General features: G+C 37.4%; 1 long non-coding RNA gene across 1 annotated transcript in view; it reads left to right on the top strand.

The window, feature by feature from the left end:
• Nucleotides 1–919: 919 nt before the first annotated feature.
• The window catches only part of LOC139745337 (uncharacterized), a 100,934-nt gene continuing 88,647 nt past the window's right edge, over nucleotides 920–13,206 (top strand). The window contains exon 1 of the long non-coding RNA XR_011711884.1: nucleotides 920–1,352. This is a non-coding gene — a long non-coding RNA (uncharacterized lncRNA). The remainder of the gene's footprint in view (nucleotides 1,353–13,206) is intronic.

Below are 13,206 nucleotides of genomic sequence, written 5' to 3' on the forward strand. Positions count from 1 at the left end.
CATCAACAGAAAAATGGATAGATGATGTAATGGACAAGTCCTCAAGAGGTTAATAATGTCAGGGCTAGAAAATACTTGGTATTAATGAGAAATTATGTTGGAATATAAGTCGTATGCCTTACGTACAATAATTATACAACCTATCGACCTGAGGATATTAGTACTAGTACTAGTACTAGTACAGGTGTACTACTATAAAGACGTAGGCCTACAAAAATAGCTGAATAAACAATTGAGATTATAAACTCTCCAGATTTGTGATGAAATAAGCAGGGTTGTAGCAGAGTCCCTCTGTATTCAGATGAATAACAAAGTTATCGTCAACTGCGACGAACTTATATATATACCACGTCAAAATCTGTGAACGCAAAGCTACTGCGCAGGAAGCCATACCAGCTCGTAACCGAAATATAATAGCTCGTTTGATAAATAAAATGGAGTCACCGCCGATGTTAACTTCATCTTTTGTTTTGAGCCTTGACTTTTTTCATTTCCCAAACATTTATAATTCCTTCCTCTGCCCTTTCATTATACCACAAATTGCGACATAAAGTTAGTCTATTAATTGAATCCATATAACATTTCCATGATGCATGATCGCGTAAAGCAGCCACATGCTGTCTGCTGCATTGTATTGCATGTACCCCTCTCGTCTCGACCCGATCACACGCTGTCGCTGGCCTAAAACGTTACGCTGAGTCCTGAAAAATATATAGATTTACTTTTTTAAGGACGTAAGAAACTCATATCGTACAGAAACGTGTTTGTCTGATAAATTGAATCGGCTTCTTTGTTTGTTGTCACATTTTCATGCAGTTTTTCCAATGTTACTTTACTATCGTCGCAGGTACATTATTCGCGGACAACGTGCGTGATGCGGATGTTTTGCTCCGTGCTAAGAGCATGTTTAAAACTAGACTGACCTAGAATAGTCAATGCAGGCATAGCGTTCAACGTTAACTTTCAATGTGCGATTTACGTGGAATTCTGTACTTTCTTCATTGGGAGTCCACATCTCCTGGACTTCTAAGGATTCAAGGTGATTCGTGAACATTCTTCGGACTTTTAGGGGGAATCTAAGCGACAGGAGGATCGCGTGCGAGCACTTCGTGAAGTCGCACGATAAACTACATACCAAACTCTTTGGATAGTATTGTGCACGGTTCACGTTGAAATTGTCTCTCTCCGCTTCTCAATTGCTCACGTTGCAGGACGTAAACATAGGAATTCGGATGTGTTGTATACAGTGTGATACGCGATTACGCCTGTAACTCCCGTTTCTCTCAGGATTGACATTAATTTGGATTTCAGACATTGTCGTATATGCATGCAGACTGCCTCGATTGAAACAGGTAAGTCAATGTTAATGATTTTATTCCCTGTTTGTGGCGCCACGTTTGGATAACGAGTCGTTTGTTTGGTGGGGGAGTTGTGATCGTTGGCGTTGCATTGGTGCAGTGTAGTACTACACGCCAGTCCATTGCGTTGCACAACTCGTAGGGGTTCCTCACTGCTGCTCACATACACTATCGTGTTTTATTGCTCTGCCACTGCCATAGACTGTGGAGACGTAATGGTGTGATGGATTTGGCACACTGACAAAGGTGTGTGTTGTATGACTATGGTGTAAGATAGATTAGGAATCCATGCTGATTCTGTAATTGTGTGTAGATGCAAGATCCTAAAATGACACAGATACAGTATACAGTACCATTCATTGCTGATCATTATTGCCATATGAATGAGTGCTTCACATTGTAGTCTAGCAAATTGCTGGCAAACAGTAAACAGTAGCTAATATACACTGATACAGTAGATCTGTTTGCAATAAATTTCTGGTATCATCTTTAATTCAGTGTAATGTCAGTACAGTATATCCTACAAAAACTAAACCTGATGTCAAATGGTTATATTTTCATGCTAAACAAAATTGATTATAGTAACTGGCACAAGGCATTGTATTTATCCTTCAAGTATACTGACATATTCACTGCTAAAATTCCTCTGGTTTGTTTGAGTGTGGGAGACTGGTATATAAAGTTTCTCTTTGATATTGTGTGTGCATAATTTGTGGTAAAATGGGCTTGAATAAACTTGACTTCTTGGATTTTCAAACTAAAGACTGAATACAATTGTGTTCATGTCTGGTTGAGTAGAGGGGTGATATGGTATATGAGTGAACTACTTGCATTGAAAAAAAATGCTGTTATGGTTTATAAGCATTTGTTCTTGTCATAAAGGGAAATATGCATCCATGTAGATATAATGTCTCTCCACAAAATCCCTTTAAGTCTGGTTTGTTGTATTTGAATTGGTGTTGAAAAGAATATGTAACATGCATTGCATAACTCCCATATATTTATCATTGATATTGTAGAATATGGTGTGTAGTGTTTATATTATGCTACAACCAAAAGTCATTGTGAAGGAAAGACTAACTCATATATTGTGATGAGACAATAGCATTCATTATTTATCATCTTTTGGATGGGAAGCCACTCAAGCTTTTATCTCTTGTATGTACGGTACCAGATTGTCCTGGTTTCTTTGACCACTACAATGTAAACACTGACTTCATCTTTTCTTTTTAACAGCTGGTATTTAGCTTTTTGGTATTACAATAGTACATGTGGAATTTATTGTTTTTTTTTTTCTTATTGCCTTTATGTATGATAATATCTTTTACTATACCATTTGAATACTTAGAAGATTCAACTGATTTAGTGGATGCTACTAAATGTGCCTTCTAGTTTTACTCATAGCTTCAAGCAGTGTTCATGATATTTTTGTCATCTGTTTTAGGTTTTGACAAGTTTTGCAGCTAGAGAATCTTGGAGAATCATAAATCCACAATCATTACTCTTTCATGACATTTATGATCTACTTTAGGACATTTATGATATCATTTATGACATTTTGCAATAGACCGACCAGTTGCTTTTTAGGTATGCATTTGGAAAAGATGTAAGGCAAAAGAAAATGAATGAAAATAGGAAGAAGAGAAAATACTGAAAGAAAAAATGAAAGGAAGATAAGAATTGGAGAGGAATCAAAAAGGTACCTGGAAAGTAGGGACAAACTCAGTACTGTCACAAATTAATTTGCAGTAGTCAGATAGATACAGAAGAACAGCAAGATGTGTACAGTCACATGCATTTGCACCTATACAATGCCAAGATGCACATTTCAGGTTTGATCTATTCATTTACAATGTACATTTTCTTTCTCTATCTATTTTACTGGAACAATTCTGTTATGGCTGATTGACTTCTTGGCAGTTGCACAATGTAATGCTTTGTGTAATTTTGTATTTGTTTCTATCTGTTGATTAACTTTAAATCATGTGGTACTCAGGCTCTATGTACACAGACTACTTGGTCTGTAGGAGGTACATTATGTAAAAGCACAGTTTACTGTAGTTTTGTTTTTGTTGAGGCAGATTGTTGTTGTTTTCTTTGTAATCAACATAAGTTATTTGTACGTAATACAAATTGTAGCTGCTTTACATTTCAGCATGAGGTACAGTTGTACATGGATTTTTTGTTTCTTTTTTTATTGTTTCGTTTTATAGAAATTACTAAAATATTACTTGAGGACTATGCCATACAAACATAGCTTTTTTTTTTTTTTTTTTTTTGGTTATGAAAGCCATTTTATCTACCGAATCAAGGGGACTGATTTTTGTGCTAAACCACTAATTTATGATGTAACAGGATGCATTTTAGGTGCATTTACATTGTAGGCCTACTAGTTGCATTGTCCTTTTACTCAACAAATAAAGTAATTGAAAAGATTATCAAGCAAGCATACTGAAATCAAGAATTTGACTTTAATGGGGAAGAATACTGGTTAGTGTGCAATATACTATTTAATATCTGATCTTTGTTGATAAGGACATACAGTAGGAACTCTTGAAGATATGGTATAATATACAATGTATGTATGATGAAGAGTGCTTCTTTGTAATGTAATGTAACAGTGTCAAGTGAAGCACAGATTGCAAGTGAATATTATATGGCTATACATATATTTTGGATAAGATTAGGTCACACCACTTTTATTATTAAGAATATCTTAAAGAACTGAAGAAGGTAAGCCAGTTCTTTGTAGATTTACTTTAGCACTTACTGTGCAGCTGTAGCATGACCAATACCAAAGTAATGATAACAATGTTCGTACATTGTAGTGATAGTCCTCTAGTGCTGATTAATGGTCTAGTGCTGTTTGATATTACAGGAGTACTAATGATGTAAATTGATGATTATTATCTTTATCCTGATGTGGTTATGAATACCAGCAATGGTTTCAGATCTTTAACATGGGAAAGCAGATATGTGTATCAAAGTCACAAAGGGGTGTGAAGTTCAGACACGGGGTTGCAGGTAAAGTGTTTCATGTTGTGGTTTATGGTTTCATGCACATTTTGTAGGCCTAGGCTTACGACTTTCTTGACATTCATTGATAGAGTGATTCATATGGCCCACAGACTTTTTCAAATACAGTTGGGAATATGCGTATATCTGCCTTTCAGTTTAGCGGAATGTTCCCAAATTAGAAATTAATGACCAGCATTCCATGTCGTTCACAGGTGTTAAGATACTCAATGCATTTTTTCCCCTTGAACCGAAGATGTGGAAATGTGATGACATATGATGGAATAGTCAACAGTGCTACCTGTCCTTTTATATGTTTCTTATAAAGTATGCGGACAAATGTTTGCCATGGAGTTGTGGTCTGAGAGTGGGGCAGGGCTGTATCATAGTTACAGTGTATATTGTAGATCTGTGCTGAATGTGAAATCTGTGGTGTGAGAATTGGTTCAAAACACATACCAGACATATTTCCTCTCAGCAAAGAACAATATTCTTTGTAGATGAGATAAGTTTTCCAGAAACAAGATGATTTTAGCAAGGAATAACAGATACCTGACATCAACAGACGCCTGACATTTTGATTAAATATCAAACTGATTTTTCATTTCACTTTTTGCCGATATCATAATATTTTGTCTCTGCTTTTATCAAGAAGAACTTTACTGGTGTATATTCATATACATGTACCATGTAGATCTTCTTTTTTAATCACAAGCTCTTATTTGGAACAATGCATAATTTATGATGTGTACACATAGGTCACTGTCCAAGAGAATGCTTGGCTATTTCTTGCTTTTGTGGTAAGGACATGAAATACAATGGTATACATTGTATTATGCACCTTGCAAGTTATACAGTGTGTTGCATAATGTCATGATATGAAAGAGTATGTGGATTTTTTATTACTTATTTTTGTAGATTTTTTGAAATGGATGCCATTCTGTAAGAATATGTTTGTGGTAACACTTAATAGTTTGTTCCCAAAAATATTTCTCTATGTTGTGGTGTTTCTCTCTTTTTTTTTTTATCCTTTTGATTTAATGCTGCCATTACTTCTTTTATATAATGTTTAATGATGCGAAATTTTAAGAAAATAAAGCATGGCACAACGTTATTTGGGGACAAAATGAAACAAATCCAAAACCTTGTGACTTGAATAAAAACAGACGTGTCAGACAGAAATGTTCCTGATATTGATATCGCTGTGCTATTAAAGGGCATTAACGTGATTCGTGTCTGTGTTGCGTTTCTTAAAATAACTTTCAATATCGAGTCTTCTTAGCGTATATATGGTCTGTCCTGTCTCCTCCTCCTGCCTAGCTTTAATTGTATTTAATGGCTGTGTAATGCGAATTTGATTTGGAATACCTGGGTGCTACAATGGCTCGGCCGTATTTGGTGACGAGGTATGTACCAACTGCGACTAGTTCCTAATTTTTGTCACATCATCTTCGTCTGAGTCAGGCACGGAGTGCCGGCCAAGTAGGAATGAATGAATGTGCAACTTGGGACGGGGGACTGTCACTCAGCTGTTGCATGACAAGGTTCTTTCTGTGCATCCTCTGCCGCCTCCTCCTCCTTCTCACGTTCTCTCTCTTTCTTTCCTAGTTTTGTGGAACAGGGCCAAGGCTGATACGGTGTAGTTGTATAGAAGCAGCGCATCCTGCGGTATGATTATTCCATGTTGAATCATTGTCAAGAGCGCTTGCTGCCACAAGGCTGTCCCGACTTGCCATCACTTTCATTTTCAAAGTCGTGGCATTTCACAGTCACAGGCTGCAGAGATCTTCTTTATTTGAACATATATCCATTTAAGGTGATATTTTATCGAGTCATTACAATGGCAATTGACACACTATTTAAGACTGTTGTTACATGTACGTGAAGAGGGGGTGGGTGGATGTTGCAACATGAGTTTCGGTGTATTCTTGAAACTGCTGTCGTAGACAGATACAGTATCTTAATGCCTCAGTTTTTACAGCAGGCAGGGGATTACATAGTATTAAAGTGCTTTACTGTATCTTAAGAACCTGGTCTGCTGTTGAGTTGCAACAAGCTAAATCCTTGTACAGCAAACACATATTGGTGATGAGACCAATGAGGAGCTACTGCCCAGCAACTACTAGATACCTCAGGACAGACTATTTGCATTTTGTAAGGAATGTTATTTTGTTCGAGCCTCTGTCTGTATTGTGCAAATGAAGTGACTAGATCTCATTAGCCCTCTCAGTTTCAGAGAGAAAAAAATAAACAAAATATTTTTTTCTAGCAGAGCAGGTAATCAAGTGTGATTGGTTGGTCCTGCCTGTCCACAGCTGTCCCAAAATTTAAATGAACCCACCCATATGCTCCTACCAGGTGTTACCAGCACAGATATGAATATGTGGGACCATCCTTACAGCCATAGTAATGATGGAATAATCAGACAGGGCTTATGGAGGGATAGGTCACCGTACAATCCTCAGTGAAAGAAGTATGAAACAAAGCAGACATTGTAACATATAGCTATATTATACTTTCAGTATTGAGTCTCATCGCAGAAACTAACACACTGCATTTTCAATTTATATTAACTGTTACATGACTGTAGGTCAGTCAGAGATACCTACATGTAGTTTGATGAAAAGGAATGGCTTTTCCGTGAAAATGACTCATCAGTGCAACAAATTCAGATTATCTGACAGAAGAAGTGCCAGGTGTCATTAAACATGGTATTTGTAAGGACCTAAAAAAAGTGATCATGTTTGCATAACTGTCACATATTTTGTGTAATGAGTGAGTGTGGAGCATTGCACAATGACCAAAAAGTGATTTCCTTCTTTCGAATACTGTTATAATGTAAAAAAGAAAAAAAAAATCTTCTTCCTTCAGGGATATCATTTCCAAAAAAATCCATGAAATGTAATGAATAGTCTTGAGGAGATAAGTCACTGACACACACACACACACACACACACACACACACACACACACACAAAACAAATGTACTGTATTGACAGTTTGTGCTCACAATTCTCAAGTGGCTTATACTGTACATGTAAATGCATCAGAGGAGTGAGCAAGGCTGCAATATACATTGTATGTGGCCAAGCAAATGTTGTGTGAAGATACAGTGTTTGACTTTTGACAGGCTGTCCAATTATCAGCACTCTGTATTCTTGTCCAAGTTTGTCAAAAAGATGCTACATGTATACTTCTGCATTGTTTTGCTTTGTTAAACTTCTTTGTAGGGTGCTGATTTCTTTGTAGGAGTGCATTTCTCGATTTGAATGTTGTGTAAACGGTGCTATTGCACCAGCACTGCTGGAATGTGTGATTAAAATACTGTGAAAGGATTATGTATCAAGCTTAACTGCATATCACTGCTGGTTGTGTACATCGGAGTACTTAGTATGTGTACGATGCTTCGTGTACTACAATAATTTTCAGCAGTTTTATTCAGAGCTTATGCAATGACGGATGTTTGAGTGGGCTTTCAACTACACTGTAAAAGGGTTGTTCTATTCAAAGGGGGGGGGGGGGAGAAGGAGATGGTAGTGTGTATCAATTGTTTCTCCTCTTCAGTTCACACATTTATGAAAATTTTTTTGAGACCCCCTTTCATCAGCTAACATTTTATTGCTGGACACGGTTTCTCCTGTTGTGTTTCAACACTAGGTGGTTTCTCCTGTTGTGTTTCAACACAAAACCTAGTGAGAGGGTTCAAAGTGGCAAGCTTTATTACACAAATTTGAATCTCGTGGTGATGAAACTTTTTAGAGGGCAATAAGTCTTTCTTCATTGATTGCATTTGTACATATAGGCCTACTTATAAAATGATATTCTTGTCCCTTATCATCTTATATTTGTGTAATGAAATTCCTTAATGCTGGCATATATGCTTTGTTTTGGACTTTAAACTACATCATATTGTGCTTTGTTTGTCAGCAAGGATTATTCGTAGTCGGTTGAGTGAAGAACAACAGACAAAACTTGCATAGATGGTGCAGGCTGTGTCGTGTCTGCCCATCTTGACATGGTGTGTGACTGGATATTACTGGGTCGATACGGCAACACCTTCGTTAGTCAGCCAGTGTGGTTTCCCGCAAAACACACACAGAGGCTCATAGCAAGGGTTATTAATGTGGGAGAGGGTCAGCATCACCGCATCGCACATGTATGCACAGTACGCTGTCGTCTTCTTGGTGAGTTTTTATGTAATATCAAGAGTGACGAGAAACTCGGCCCTTTGTTCGATTAACCCCTTTATTCACCGCATGCATCATGCCTGCATCTACCATATGTGCAGACAAGCGGCCAAAAGCAGCGCCTAACTTCTTGGGGGTGGGGGGGGGGGTGGGGAGATATTGTCTTGACCACAAAATGCCTGGCATGTGGAAACTACTTTCATTTTCAAAGGGAGAGGTGCTGCTTCGGGTTCCACTCATTCTCATCCAGCAATGCATTGACAATGTACCGATGAGCTTGCCCAAGCTTCAATCCCCTTATCCCATGCCCCCCCTCCCCTCCGCTTTGTTCCTTTTGATGATAGATGCACATCAGGCATTTTTAGTTGCATTCTACTGCCTTTGTTGTCTTTCGAGTACCACCATGGTTTATGAAATTAAAAAAAGAAGAATGCACCGTTGTCTGATGCTGTTTGATATTTATTTTAGCTGTTTCTTCTTTTTCTACTTGTTGGCAGTGTGTGCCAAGGCACTGAGATTTTGCAGCAGAATTCATTCTTTCTTGTTCAGGTGTGGCCGATGGCGATTACCATGACTTTTTCTTTGAAACTGGAGATATAATTGGTATGTTGAATGATGTGACTGTCATCAGCTATTTGTATTTATTACAATTGCTTTTGTCTGTGTATATAAAGTACCATGAAGTGATTTGTTTGAAATTAGATTCAAAGGGGGTTAATCCATAGTATGGCAGTTTTGACAGTAACATACAATTGCTTCATTTACCTTTCCTGCTACAGCTGTACATTGTATGTCGTAGTACATAAACTTCTATGTTCGTGAAGTGAATTATTGGAAATGCTGTACAATCAGTCCAAAGTTGTGTAATCAAACAGTTCCTGTCTCACGTTAGTTGTCTACAATCTTTGCTGTTGTCATCAAATCATGCACAAGATCTCATACTGCAATACTTCATACGATTTGATTATTGTTGCCCTACAGTTGCACATGTGTGTGTGAGACGATGAAGCCGTATGCTGTTTCAGGTGGGATGATGCAATTCCTTAGATTTGCTTTATTTCTTTTCAAATCTAGATACATTTTATTCATAGCTGATTGTGTGATGGTACAACGTACCATTCAAACCAAATCGAACAACTGAGTGGAAGGAGTGCCGATGTGGACTATGGAACTCAATTGTTCGATGAATTCTTAGTGCATTTCATATCTTTGGATGATATCATCATGAATGATATGTTTTTGAACTAGTTTACAGTGTACACATTTAATCTTAAAAAGAGAAATGAATAATTCTTACAGTTTACAATTGTGCAATTTAGTACACTGTGTGTGCATACATTCACTTTTTTTTTTCATAGTTGATTTCGCATGATATTAAATGTTACTTAACGTTTTCGATCTAGTAGGTATTACATGTGCATTACATTAAAGTATATGATGAATAAAACAATTTTTTTTTGGCTTGAAATTTTGTGCTGTAATGGGTGATATTCATGTAAACATGTAGCAGAGGATGTGTCAACTGACCGTCCAACTGAACTTTACTATCTCTCTGCTATATCACTGTGATCAGTGGGAACCCAGAATGTAAACATGCATGCTCGATATTTGGCGAAGAGCAAACTTAATTATTTGTCTACAGATCAAAGTTGCATCGTGTCAGGAGTGAAGACTCTTCACAAAGTCTGTTATTACACAACTTCTTGTGAAAATCCCTTGTGGTGTTTTTTTTGTTTTAATGTTTTGAAGCCTCCTGTTCCCCTCCCCCCCCCAAAAAAAAAAAAAATGAAAGCAAAAATTATGGTAAAATCCAGTCTTCTTTCGTCATCACTACAGAGCAGACATAACATCATTGAAAGATTAAAAACATTAAAAACAGGAATAGAATATGGTAGGAACCGAATTTTTCAGTGGCAAATTTGACAGGGTATGTTTTCTTGGGGAAATAATGATTTGTCTCTTCCTTTTAATCCTCTATGTTTACAATGTCTGTTTGTACTGTGTATTTGCTTTACTGGCAGTTTGTAATTTATTATTAAAGTGCGAGTTTTTAATAGGTATGCACCACAGTGTAGTTTTGAGCAATTTACAATGTTGGCAGTCTGTGAACTCGAAGAGTTTGTGGGATAACACCCAAATGTATTATTCAGAGTTGGATTCAGACATTTTCTGTGTTGTATCATAACAAAGCTATATTTAGGCATGATAAGGCCCAGATCTTAATCTAATAGCTGCCATATATAATCTCTCCCATGATTGCCTTATCAAAGGATTTAATCTGTAGAAGGCATGTTGTGTCCACAAGCTACTGTGCACTAAAAAATTGTAGATCATGCAATTAAAAACTGCAAAATGCTTTTCACTACGTATTGAGCTTTCCAGTCTATGTTTTCAAGGTGTTGGCAATCCCTGATTTTTAAGAAATATTTATTTATCATTATTGTTATCATTATTATTATTACTATTTTTTAGGGAGGGTTGTATAATGTTGAGAAGTGCTTCACACACAGTTTAGCAGATCTTTCCATTGGGGCGACCTCTTATTCTTGGCAGATCTGTGTACATGTAGAGGGAGCTGTCGGCCGCGACAGTACTATTAAGCTCGGGGGACTTTCTCTGGGTGAGCCGTGAGTGTGTAAGGAGACAGTACAGTATGTACTGTATGCAGTGGTTTCGTTTGGGTTGCATACCGCTAGGAGGCCTCATCGAGTGAACCTGACCTTGTGGTTGTGTTGTAAGGTCTGTGTACTATCCTGGCTGGGGCCGACATGCGGATACCGTTTGATTCTGGCATTTATTTTTCAGCTGGTTATCATTTCCCCCCATTGTTTCTTCATCTTTCATCCCCGTCCATACTTGTTGGCACTTCGTACTGGAAAACTCATGTTGTACAGATATATTCTGGGCTGCAGTTTATACAGTGTAGGCCCTACCTGTACAGTAATGCACATTCAACTTTAGTGTACATACAGTGTACACTGTAATCATACAATGTATATATAGGCCAGAGAAATGCTATTGTAAGGTGGCTTGATGTGGCTTCTGTGAAGCATGTTCCCTCACTTTATAACTGCTTTGCACAAGGATCTTTACATACTATTTACAGACATGTATGTATTGTGTACGAAATGCTTAACAATATATGTGATATGATAATACTTTTTCTTCGGCCTTGACCACCATCCCCCCCCCCCCCCCACCTGAAGACCTACTCTAGCTTTCCAAATAAGGTCCTGCTGGGGGTCAAGTTGATTTCCAGAGAGAAGGAAAAAAAATTGTTGTAGGTCATTCTGCCCTTTGCAGACAGTTATGAAATTATTAAGCTTTAATACCAAATGTAAATTTTCTCCAAGACTTCGAAGCAGTGGAATTATATTTTCTTCATCTCTTTCTCTCGGAATCTCCAACTTTTGAAACTCTTTCTCTTTTCACTTTGTTTAATATACTTGCAGGTTTATAAGCTTAACCTGTAGAAAAGTGGAAAAGATGTATAAATGTGCCACAAATGTCCAGTTCAAAAAAGGAATTTAGGTCATCTTTTCAAGGCTTGCTAGTCATTACAGTATGTATATCTAGCTACTGTGTGTAGATGCTGTAAGAGGATTATGACAACATTTCTGGGAATAGAGGTTTTACCCCCCTCTTGCAAAAATGTTGGCCCCCACACCAGCTGCTTTTTGTGCCCATTCAGCCCCCTAACCAGCCCTTTGTAAAGGGGTTTCATCCAGCAGGACTCCAGTGCTTGCTTCTGCCTCACAGAGAGGCTAATCACTGTACAAGTTTGTCCAGCTGAATAGAAGTGGGAGTGGTCATTTCTACCTGGAAGTCCACTAGATGAATGAAGTGATGTCCTTTGTAAATTGATCGTATACTTTGTATCTTTTCCCCCTGAAAAGGAGGACAAGCATGTATTTGTATTACAAGGTCGGGATCCTTGATCAACCACAAAATTGTTGTTGTTACCTTTTTGTAATTATTTATTTCATGTATTTATTTGCTTATTTATTTATTTATTTATTTATAAATTTATTTATTTCTTTGGTGTGGGCTGGAGGAAGGGATACAGGAATCTGCTCTATTATTCCAGCTGTTGCTGACTGCTATTCAAAATAGTATCAATAATAATGATATCAATAACAGTGATATGTATTACATTAAAACAATATTAAGACAAATCTAACCAGAGTAAAAACAGAGGACCGTCTTCAGCAATGATGACAGGAATTATGACCTTTTTGATATGACGATTGTCTAAATATTGACAGTGATATATGGTAATGATGATGATATGAATACATTGTATCATGCTCCTACAAATGATGTGTTTTGAAACTCTTCCACCACCTACTGCAAGGGATTCTGTTCTCTTAGTACACATAGGCCCGAATTCACGAAGGTGGTACAAATGAAACCATGGTTTAAACCATGGACAAAAACCATGGAGCGCCAAGTGTCGCACGAAATATTTCATTACGATATTGGTCATTGCGTCGACAAAATGACCGTTTCGTTAACGAAATCATCATTTCGTGGACGAAATGTTCATTTAGTTACAAAATAATGATTTTGTGGACGAAATGACTGATTTCGTAACGAAATATTCCATGCGACACTTGGCGCTCCATGGTTTTTGTCCATGGTTTAAA

This window comes from Diadema antillarum, unplaced genomic scaffold (genome assembly GCF_040938485.1).
Source record: "Diadema antillarum isolate AM-2024a unplaced genomic scaffold, OU_Dant_1.0 seq00001253_RagTag, whole genome shotgun sequence".
In the NCBI taxonomy this organism is placed as follows: domain Eukaryota; kingdom Metazoa; phylum Echinodermata; class Echinoidea; order Diadematoida; family Diadematidae; genus Diadema; species Diadema antillarum.